This window comes from Artibeus jamaicensis, unplaced genomic scaffold, assembly GCF_021234435.1.
Source record: "Artibeus jamaicensis isolate MK-2021 breed Jamaican fruit bat unplaced genomic scaffold, CSHL_Jam_final scaffold_369, whole genome shotgun sequence".
In the NCBI taxonomy this organism is placed as follows: domain Eukaryota; kingdom Metazoa; phylum Chordata; class Mammalia; order Chiroptera; family Phyllostomidae; genus Artibeus; species Artibeus jamaicensis.
In genome coordinates this window covers 20,237,783-20,250,423 of record NW_026522042.1, presented here as the reverse complement: position 1 = coordinate 20,250,423, position 12,641 = coordinate 20,237,783, and the positions used below count along the sequence as shown (strand labels likewise).

General features: G+C 35.5%; 1 protein-coding gene across 2 annotated transcripts in view; it reads right to left on the bottom strand.

Moving 5' to 3' along the window:
- The window catches only part of CDH12 (cadherin 12), a 352,791-nt gene that overhangs the window by 199,427 nt on the left and 140,723 nt on the right, over positions 1-12,641 (bottom strand). The window lies entirely within an intron of this gene.

Here is a 12,641-nt window from a genome sequence, read left to right as displayed (position 1 = left end):
CCACCATGTCAACTGAGACTGAGGCTACCTTGTGTCAACCCGAGCCTGCTTTCTCTTACTTTCCCTCCTTTTTCCCTGTGCTCCTCCTTCTTTTGCAGCTCTTTCTCCCTTGAACCCGACTAACAATAACCCTGATGGCTTCCAGAAAGGACTGGACCAATGATCAGAAAAAAGAAACATCAAAACTTAGAAAAAAAATGGTTCCACAACTTTAGGAGCAATTAAGATGAGGAAAACTGTCCTCTGACCTAGACCATAAAGGCCCATGCCCTTCACCTGACCCTACTCTATGAACACACCAATCCGGCTGCAGAGGAAATCAGCTGGTCTCTACATGCTCTTGCCTGTGCAGTCAGTTGAATAAAGTCTTTCATGTTTATTTGAGTATAATATGGAGATAACTTGTTTTTAAATTTTCAAAATGTATCTATTTTCTGTGATTTTGGACTTGATCATAAAGAGGCTAATCTCACAAAATGTCCTACTATTTAATGGAGAAGATGTAATCTTTGGAGCCCAGAATGCTATGCATTTAGAGAAGCAAAAAAGAAAAGGTGAAAAAGAGAGAATTTGCGAGATGCACAGATACGAGAATATCTGAATTGCTTTAATTTTTTCATCTGAGGTCTGTATTTGCTTTGGATCTTACCATTATTTAGTCCAGGTTATCTGCTTTTCTTGGATATTAAGAAACTGCTGTGTTTCTCCAATATATATTTTTGCTGTCCTCAAGTAAGCTAGTGTGAAGTGCTTTAATTTCCAAGATCTAAAGTAACTTAACAGACAGTTTAGAAAAGACAAATTATCTCTTTTTTCCTCTTTATGATAAATATTGATCAGTGCTTGCCTGAAAAGAGGCTTATGAGAGATCATCCAAAAAAGACTATCACACTCATGTTTACTTCAAAACTTGAAACATTTCAAAACTTCATCATAACAAAACTTAATATAACCAGTAGGAAAGGATATGGCATCAAAGTTGCATTGATGAGGATTAACTGGGTAAATGTAACTCAGAAGAACAGTGTGAGTTCCATGATGATATTCTGTGCTTGGTCTACCTGAATTGCATGCATCCTGGCACTTAGCATTATTTGTTGAGTAAATAAATGGATGAACAAGTATGCCAGGTTATGCACAAATATTCTTGAGGTTACAAACTAGACTGTCTAATAGGAGTGAGACTGTAATTTTTAGAAGTGAGACTTATAACTAGACCTTAGACAGATAAACAAGGGGCTTTGTTTATGATTGTTACATGGAAGCCATTGAAATATCTTCCACACAACTACCACTTCCAAGTGTTATGGTATCAGTGACTCAGTGGTAACATTCATAAAAATATGATTTAATGTAGATTAGGGCTGTTGGTGGTATTAAGTACAAAAATGTTCTAATGATGTACTGAAAAACACAAATGTTTCACTGTTTCCTGATTTACCATTTTGATATATTTTTTGAGATATATGTCCACCCCTGTCTTGCCATAGGCCTTGTTGTATATGTTGAAGAAATACCTACAACAGGTGATGTCTTAGCCTTTATATGCCTTCTGTTTAGGTGGGAAGTATAAAAGTGAATATATATATATATATATATATTCTAAAAGTATATTAAGAAATTAAAGAGTTATATGTAGAAGTCCCCGTGCTGAGTTTCAGAGTGGGTGCCCCTGACCCAGGGTGACTGTGCCACCTATGGAACCCATACAGGAGCCTGTATTTCACTCCTCCAAAGAAAAATGTGTGTACATAAACTTTTAGGACGGAATGACTCAAATAACCTCTGGGAGTGCAAACCAGTTTGATCTGATGTGAGTTTCAGACACATTTACAGATATAAGATTAAAGCTGTTAATGGTAACACTGTGGGAAAACTACTTCTGAAAGAGGGTACTATTCTGCTCAGGCTGGTGTAACAACGTACCGCCGGCTGGGCGGTGTACACAACCGAAATTTATTTCTTACAGTTCTGGAGTTTGGAAAGTCCTAGACAAAGGTGACAGCAAATTTCATTTCTAGTAAGAACAGTCTTCTTCCTGTTCCCTCATATTTGACATATATGTCCTCTTTCCTCAGCCTTTGTGTTAGAGTAAGGGAAGGAGGGAGAGAGGGAGGGAGGGGAAGAGGGGGAGAGAGAGAGGATCCCCTTTTTCTTTAATAAATCAACTAAACCTATGAGATTACAACCCCACCTAAGGACCTCATTTGCCAAGATCGGGCAGGGTGTTATGGCCATAGACACTAAGGACCTCATTTGAGTCCAGGTGGCCCTATCTCCAATAGAGTCACATTAGACGTAGAATTTTAACATTAAGATTTTGGGGTATATAGTTTAGTCCATGGCTTAGGAATTTTGGTAAACTCTTCACATGATATATTGCTTCAAATTATTTTAAACTTTCTATAAGGTAGGGATGATTCATATTCCTATTTTAAGTGTTATTTTAATATATTAAGCCAGGAGGATAATATTTTTCTTAGGGAAAGAAAAGAGGAAAGGGAATCTGTTAAAAAAAGAAATGTGAATCAAGCTTGTGGAAGATGTGAGCGAAGCAGATGACTCCAAAGAAGTACCGAGGCATCAAGACTACTTGAAAAGGCAGACTAGACATATTGAAATTGCACAATATGCATTTTGAAAATAAGACTCTAGCAAAACTTTTAGGAATGGTTTCTGTAAATCCGTCATCCTTGATTTATAGGTAGGAAAAGAGCCACCCATTGGTCAAGTGCAGCGGTAATAACAGGAAGTTGAAACATTTTACTTGAGGATGGCTTCTTTCTTTATAACCATCCTTAGAACCACTGATGCTGGCCTCAGGAGCCTGTCTGCCACAGAAGCTGCTTTATACGGCGGCTAAATTGATGCCCAGAGAGCTGAGACAAAGGACTTTCCAGTGATGCTTCTCAGGATCTTGTTTTGTCAAGAGAGCAAATCACTTGTCAATGAAAGAATGTGAGTAAGAAGAGCAACACGCTGGAGAACAGGAGATAACAATGGTACTCAAATTGAGTATAGTAAGTTAGTGGCCTCATATGAGTGAAAAAATTATATAGATCATATTGGCTTGATCAATCCTAAGTGCAGCTAGAAAATTGGTTCAGTCATTAAAGAAAATAGTTACAATAGCCATATGGCTATTCACCTTAGACATCCTATTATGAATGAGAATTAGTTTATTATATCATGAATAAAATTAATAGAACAAGGTATTAGATATGGCTATTTTACTCCTCTAAATAGCCATTGAATATTAAAGCCTGTGTATCTTCTTTCTATCCCATAACTTTCCTTGTCCTATTACATAACTTTGATTTGAATCTAAAAGCCAAATCCCAGGAACAACCAAAAACTCAAGTGATGTAAAATATTCCAGTAGAAGTTATCTGACTTACATCCCAATAACACATGGACTTCATCTCCTTGTTTCAGCTCCATTTCCATAACAAAGGAAGACTAAAGTACTACAAAGTAATCCAGCCTGTCTCTTTCCCCTAACCAATCTTCCAACAGTAATTTTAAAGAGTGACTAGAGAAATTTTTAAAAAATCTATTAGTTCATATTGCCATCTCATTCAATCCCTTCAATAGGTTTGGACTGCATTTAGCATAGCATCCAAATCTCTTCGTCTGCAAGGCTATGCAAGATCTGCACTTGACTTCTGTGACTGCATCCTGTCACACTCTCCCTCATGCTTAGCAACCACCCAGTGCATTCAGATCCTATTAAAATCTAGATCTTGTAGGACTTAGCCATTGGCATTTGTTTTCTGGTTTGTAGAACTGCTTCCTCCCTCACACTAATGAACTTTGTAGAGGATGCTTTCCACTAGGGTATCACCTATTTAAGTATCCCATCATTAATTTCTTAATTATAGAAATCACAGTTTGCCTAATAATTGGTGCATGGAAGTACTCAAAGTCATGCATTGAATAAATAAACACACAATATGATAGTTTGGGGTGTATATTTCACTGTTTAGGGCAGGGTCTCTGGTTTCCTGAAGCTTTCCTTCTTTCTGGTGTGTGTAAAAAGCTTTCCACGAAGCTAAATGGAATAAACTAACACTATGATTTAAAAAAAGCAGACTGCTGTGGAAGTCAAGGTGGAGAAGATACTAAATATATCATAGAGATAAAACATGTCTTCAGGTGCATATTAAAATAAGTTGGGTAGCCTGGCTAATAAATTAACTCATAATTATAAGGGGTTACATACAATAATAACAGTTTAGCTTAAATCGAGCTGGCTATGTGTTTCAGGCATTCTAGGAGAGATTCTTCCACGGTATGAGTCTAGATGGAGCCTAATGCGGTGTTGCTAACTCAACGCATGCCTTCCAAGTTACTGATGCAGAGGAAGAAGTTTCTGAAACACACCACCTCCACTTACACTCATTGGCCAGAAGTAGTCAAGTGATTCCGCCCAACTGCAAAAGGCCTGGGAGATGAGTGGGGGGCACATGGGTCTTCTGTGATCTGTAAATGTTTGGGGTGCCTTGGGAAGTGGTTTTGAGTATTCAGGTAAGTTTATTGACTGAGTGAAGGGTCAATGGTGATTGTTATTTTTGTCAATTGAAAATATAATGTTACTATCTTTAAAACTATACTATGTGGTGGCTACAGATATAAGAGATAGGTGTGCATTTTTTTCCTAATCTATTGTAGCATTTTGTCCCTTATTCTCTAGAATGTTGCACCTAATATATCACAATAATCCTTTAAGCCTGTAATATAAAACTGCTTATGCCTCTTTGACTTGACTTTAAATTAAAAATTAGCAGACAATAATCTTCATTTAATTGTGCATTTTCTCACTTAAAGAGACACTGAATGCTTTTTAAAAATCTAGTGAAAACAAAACTACTCAGCTTCAATAACATAAAACATCACTGTGTGTGTGTAAAAGCACTTTTACATTACGTGAAAAATTAACAGGAACCTAATCAACAACAACAACAAAAAAACAAACAAACAAGCACAATATAACCAAAGACGCTGAAATAGAGAACAGTCTGACAGTGACCAGAGGGGAGAGGGGAGGAAATTTCAGGGGAAAAGGGTAAGGGTTTGTAGGAACAAGTATAAAGGACACATGGACAAAAAACTGGGGGGAAATGGGAGGGAGGTGGGGAGTGCTAGGGGGTGGGTTGGGATGGGGGTAAAAGGCAGAAAACTGTACTTGAACAACAATTAAAATTTTAAAAAGTACCATTAAAAATTTAATGGAAGTGGATCCATTTTAAATCAGAGCCTAAGCAGCCATTTCAGAGGTAGCCCATTGTATGTCTTGTTCCTGGAATCTTTGGACTGAGATACACCAACAATGTCCTACAACTGTTCACAAGGACTGATGAGTACAAACATTTAAATCAGTAACCAGCTGTGTACAGCTAAAGTGTAACCTAGCTTGTTAACACCAATAGAAATTATTTTCTTTCATTCTTGTACTTATTACTCTTCCTTTTCTCATAAAACCACCTTGCCTTCACCCTGTAAATGAGATACAATTTGAGTTTCTGTCTCAATCTGTGACCCCAAAATGCAATTCTTTTATCTCAAATAAATGCTTGTTACCTCTCATTCTGGCTTTTTTTTAGGTTAACCATTAATAAACAGAAAATCCAAATTCATGCAATGGCTTGTGCCCTGATAAACTATTTTAAACTTTAAAAAACTTTTTATCAGACATTTGTACCAATCATTTTATTTTGTCTTTATAAAAGTCCAGCTAAAGAATGGAAAGAATGATGTGCATACTGAGCGAGTACTTATGGGTTTCCAATGTAACAAAAAATGAATGAAAAACCCAATGACTTATCCAAGAAGCCTGAGATGAAACAGACACAAACACAAAACACTACCACCACAGACCTGACTGATCATGCATATATGAAAAGAGGAAGAAGAAAAAAATCATCACCAGCTTTAGGTTTTAGTTCTTTGAATTTAGAATTCTCAGAATCTAGAATTATAGAATTAATAACACATTGACCTTGGCTAACAGAAAATATGTTTTTTAACATAAGGAGTTTTTCTTCTTCATTCTTTAGATTGATTAATGATGAATCTAATAAAAATACAGATAAACAGTATCTATTATAGAGAGATATAAACATTCTATGCAATGTTTCCATCTACCTTTATAAAATATATTTTTAAAATTATTGATATAAAACATAAACTACATTTCTACAGCCTGAGGAAAGGGAAGAATGGTATTATTGCAGTAAATGCATGTTGACTTCTGATTGTATCAAAGTACATGGGGTTTAATTTTGAGAAAGGTGGTCTCATTTGCTTATCTAGACTTTAACACCTCAAGGGAGAGAGAATAACGTACAAAGAAGGAAGACTCCCAGTGCAGAGTGCTGAGAGAAGTTCAAGGTGTAACAGGGCACATAGGAAGGGTTCATAGCCTTACCATGGTGGTTCAGAGGACAGCAAACAATAAGTCAGGAAAATGGGTAGAGTTTTCCCACAACTGTCTATTGTTAAAATAAAGCCTCCTACCAGATGCTATGAGACTGTATATAATGAATATCTTGTTTTATAAAATGGGGGGCATGATGTGGTTTCACCATTAAAAGAGTGACTGAAACAAGTAAGGTTTATTGAACAATCATTTCTTGTCCAAGATGTGGTTTCACCACTATTGTTTAGATATATGTTTGAACTTTCTCATGGCAATCTCCAAACTCATGGATTTCTATTATCTCAATTTTACCAGCTATAGAAAGAATGAAAATCTCCTTCTTAAATATTGCAGAAGTGTTATTCACAGAGAAACAGACACTGATGTTTCAGATGACTCAGTTATGTAAAATCTTATATTTCTGTGTCAGTTTTAGAAAAGATGGGTCATCTACAAACACCAGTTTGGATCTGCTCTGAATAAAAATATCTACTTAAATGTTGATTGATGCTTGAAAACAAGATAGTGCCTCTGAAATAATTTTAATTCAATTATAACAATTATTATTAATTTTATCATTATTACTTATGACTATTCTCCTGCAGACAAAATTAACAAGGATAGGTCTTGAAACCCAAGAATGAAGAAAAAGGGAAATACTTAGAATCAGGTAAATCAGTCCTTAAAGCGTCAAGAATCACTGTCAACTTCACGCCAGGGTAACAGCCCACCTGTGCCCATGCTATTCCTTTGTCTAAAGCTTCACATGTTCCTTTGTAGCGCTTCACAACTTTTGTAATTACAAACATGTGTGGTGGTTTGACTAATAACCCTGTCCTTCTTAGCTTCTATGAATGTAAGGATTGTGAATATTTTCCTATTCATCAGCCACACTGTAAATCCTCAACATATATGTAAATAAAATTACTGAATAAGAGATTAGAAAGTGATTTCATACGTCATAGAATTTGATTATTTCTCAAAAGGGAGAGTGCTCACGTTTTTCTATATTATGAGGGAAACTGAGTGATGTCCAGTGTGTTTCTAGGTACCTTTGGGAAGAGAATACCAGTGCTAGGATCCACACAGACACATGACCCACAATAGAGACCCCACAGAAAGATCAAGACTCCTGCTCTCTCTAGCTTTATGGCATTGGTCTATAAAGGATAATTTTCTAGATTCATTCTCTCACATAGAAAGTATATTATCAATTACACACGAAATGCAGACTGGCTAATATAAGTAAGCCTCATAGAAAATCAAGCTTTTATAGTTGAAAACTACTTTACTGTAACTTTTGAGGAACTGTTCAGTGGGGAAAATAAGTCAATAGTGAGTTTTCCAAATAGGTAAGAAAACTATGTTACAAAAATTAAAAATGAGTTCTCAAAATTATATTGGAGGCTGGACCACTACTCTTGATACAGGTAACTTTGATAATCTGTAATTTGGGGGGTTCTTAATAAGCAGATGGCACCAGGCAGTTCATGTAGACTTTCCCATATCTGCTCATGTATTATCGCCCACTAGTATTCCGATCCCTGGTTAAACTGCCTTCTGAATGCTCAGAAGGTCAGTTTTAGTCTCTATAAGTGTTCTGAGTCTTGTGGAAAATTGGGTTGATTTGAAGTTACAATGTTTTTTATTGTTGTTTGTTTGTTTGTTTGTTTGCCTTTGGCACTCAAGGACCTAGCCAAATGGAAGAATAAAGTAGAAAGCCCATGTTATTAGTCATCGGCAGATCAAGGGTAAAGATTCAATTTATATAAATTACTAGAAGCATTAACCTTCAGCAAGTTAATTGTATGGCCTTAGTCATATTATAGGACATACTATTAACTGCCTTACCAGCATTCAATCTTATGGAGAGCAGTAAGGAACATAAAGTCTGCTAACTGTGGACACTGTTAAGGAGCTACATAACATCCAATGTTTTATTATGTGATACAGTGAGACCAGCAAATGCGATAGGAGTAAAATGTACCTACAACTCAATTATGAGCAGAAAATCAGAAAACTGGATGATCAACCATCAGGTGTTCTAGATTTGACCTCAATTTAGAACTAAGCATTGATAAGACAAAGTTTAATGTGTGAAAAGACTTACCTCCTTTTTTGTATTTAAAACATAAACGCACATACATAGAACACAGAAGATTCTAAAACTCTGATTTTAATTAAACATTATGAAAACCTATAACCTTTCACATAATCTAAAAGGGAACTTGACCATGACTTCAACTCTTCATTACACAAGTGTTTATGACACCCATTAAACCATGCAACTGCCAGCTGCCAGAATTCATTAGGATTAAATGGGAGAATCCTTTTGAAAGCTCAGAAATCTACCATTTGATTCTGAGTATCTACCACTCCTATCAATTAAGGTTAAACTAGAAAAAAGCTACATATTCTTGGAGATGCAGCTGACATTTTCATAGAAGGCCATTAACCACATACTATTATGCAGTTGTAGAAAATTTTAAAAATAAACACACAGTGCCTTAGATGGTATGACTGGTGCACTGAACTGATAATGGATGTGCTTTTTACTCTGGCTTACTGCTTATCAATTGAGACAGCTGCTCTTACAGGAGAAAAATACAGTTTTTGAACTTTGGTTTACTACTCAAAACTGCACCTACTGTTTATTGAATGCTAAGGATCATGGAACACACTGCAGGTGGGAGCAGTGAAGCGTCACCTACCTGTGCATTTAGGGACTATAGTCTAGGGACTATAGGCAGAAGCACTGGACAATAATGGGATTTATTTCCAATATGGCATGATAATGATTCGATTATGGGCTGGTCCAAGATAGAACTTTGTCAAAACTCCGGAAATGGAAGACTGTTTCAGAAAGTCATATGTTGGAAACATTTTCTCTAGAGGATAGTCATTTATGAAAAGATAGAGACATTAAATTCTGTTGTGGGGTTCAGTTTGGAGATATCTTTGTTGAGTTAGTTTAGAATAATTACTACATGTAGATTTTTAGAGCCACGACATTGCTAATGAACCCTCATGTACACAGGACATACTTCTTTGTCATCTGGAAAAAGAAAAAAAATTATCAGCCTTTGGGGGCTGTAAAACTTAATCAAGTTTTAATTGATGTTTTAAGGCCCTATAAAATTTCCCTTAATCAAGATTTCACATACAAAAATTGTAATAGATTTTTCTAAACGACTATCTCCCAGCCAGATATTCCAAAGGCCAGGTCTGAGAATAACTCGTTGCCTTGATTTAATGCAGTTATTTTTTCTAATCAAAGATAATTTTACTTTTGATTACTTGGAAAATTAATATTGAATTTAGAGAGAAAGTATGAAAAAAATTGATATTTACCTTCAATCATCACCTGTAGTTTTTGTTATCAAACTATAAAATTGAAGATGGAGAGAACTGAGAGTGCAATAAACTGAACTTATGAAGGTGGATCAACACAAATAAATCATATATTAACACAGACATAAAATATGAAAAATGCCTATAGACCATAAGCTTGAAAATCAAAACCCAGTGTGGAAGACAAAAGTAATGCTCTTTCTCTTTCTTCTTTTCAAAAAGGCCACATCCTAACCCCTGGAGTTTGTAACCTTGCTACCTTATGTAATCTGGAATATGTTATCTTCCTTGGAAAGCTGTTATTTTGCAGATGTGATTAAATTAAGTATTTCCAGATAGAGAAATTACCCTAGATTGTCAGCATGAGGTCTAAGTTAACAGGAGGTTCCTAAAGGGAGTCAAAGCTAAATATTGGCTGTGGAAGAATAGAACTGCAATGGTAGAATCTGAGAAAGATTGCAGCCACAGATAGGAATGGAGTGCAGGCAGCCCCTAAAAACTGGGAGATACAGGGAAACAGACTCCCCCAGCATCTTGGCTGAGATTCATGCCAGACTTCTTACTTACAAAACTAAAATACTAGTTTTGCATTGTTTTAAGACACTGACTTTGTGGTAATTTGTAACTGCAGCCATAGGGAACAAATGCACCCCACTCAGCCTGTTATTAGAGAGCAGCCTTGATGAAGTAGATATGAAAATGTGCCTAAACAGAGTTGCAAAGTTATAAACAATGTTGAAAAACACCATTGGCAGTTTCCCTGTTCCAACAGTGCTGAATTGATAATAAAACCAAAAACAAGGGCAATTATTCATTTCAATGGTTTGAAAACTTTTATGATTAAATTCATTATCTATTTAATAAAAAAATTTGTAACCTCATGACAGTTTAGCAAATAGTTAAACTAAAAGTGGCCCAACAGTACTGCAGTTCTGGTAAAGTGAAAAGAGCCCTGAACCCAAAATTCAATCATTTCCGCCCTCACTCTGTCCCCAGCTACCAGTTTTATAAACCTGGAAAGACTATTTTACTGCCTTAGTGCTGGTTTTCCTAAATCTGTATGGTGGGAATATCACCCCAAAGAATCAATAGCTGAAGTGTGTGTGAAAAGCAGTGTGGAAAGGGGATGCCTGGTTGAAAGATGTTTAACACACAACGTGAGGCATTTTAACAGTCAATCTGATACCTGAAATCCTCCACACTCAAAAAACATTCTTCCTCATTGTTCATTCTCACCTTTTCTTTTACTTTTTCAGGCAGAAAATTGCTTTTATCTTGGAAATATTTTCTAAAAATTACATAATATCTCATCATTTTTGTCATGTTTTTTTTGCACGAAGGTCCTGAAACCTGGTTAAATGTTGGGGACCCACCTGCTCAGATGTATAAGTGATGAAGGGCCAAGACCTGGGGGTCTCTTCAGGAACAGCTGCCCCTCTCTGCAGCCCCTTCCTGTGTCCTGGCATCTCCCCAACAACTTTAAGCCTAAATCCTGAAAATATGCACAACGCAGACACGGTCCACAGACCTTTCTGCTCCAAATGTCCAAGTTTTAAGCAACGTGATCTGATCCTTTTGTCTCCATATTACATGCAAGTATCAATTAAAATTTGAAATCAATATGTAAAGACTTGCAAGAAGTGTCTGTTCAGGGCTGGGGGAGGGGTTAGTAAAGGGTAAAGGGGGCCACCTATGTGGTGACAGAAGATTTGACTTTGGGTGGTGGGCACACAGTACAATATACAGATGTAGTGAGAATTGTGCACTCGAAACCTATATAATTTTATTAAGCAATGTCACCTCAATACATTTAATTAAAATAATAAAAATTTAAAAATGTAATGGGGAAATACAGATAAAGAAGAAAATTGTTTCTTAAAAATATAATAAATATGAAGACTTCTGGCACTTTTTACAATAGCTATTCATGAAACTTTTATTCAGTATACTTTTGTGCCAAGCAGTTGGTCATGTAAATAGAAGAGATTTACAGCTGAAATCCTGCTACATGTAGACGCTTGTATCCACTTCCAGTTTCCAACTGCCCCACAAGCCACGGACGTCCTCATCCCTAAGTCTAACCCCCTCTTCCGTGTAAAGTTAATGCACTGAACTGCTGAGTGGTCATCATCAAAATCCCAACATATCTAAATTATTCTCATCATCTCATTCACATTTTAACAGCTCTTCCAACATTTTCTTTTTTTATCGATGGCAGGATAATGTATGTGAAATGATCACAGTGAATTCTCTGAGCTATAAGTAGTGTAGTAAAAACTGTAAAGAATATATATATTCTCTCTCTATATATATGAGACATATTATATATTATATAATATTATAGATCATAGATCTCTATATTATATACATAGTTTCTTAAAACTATATCTCTGTATCTCTCTGCTATACATAGAGATATATATTTTATATGATATATTAATCATATAATAATTCTTATTCTCTCTCTATATGTCTCTATATAGTATACACTATATTATATAGGCATATCTTTAATGCATCATATATAAATATATAATATATTACATACAGTAATATATTATATGTTACAAATAATATAATATAAATCAATGTACTGTATATTATATATTAAATATATATTTATAATATACTATATATTATATAGACACACATGTTATATATACAATATATATATATACATACACATATATTATCTCCTCTCTCTATGTGTGTGTGTATATATATATATAATCATCACACAGATATATATAATCACACAGATATTCAGAGTCTGGCAGAAATAAGCTCTGCCTGAATGTGGTTGGTAGGGAAATAATAAGGATGTAATAATTTCATTTTTATTTGAACATTTCACCTAAAATATCATATGGTA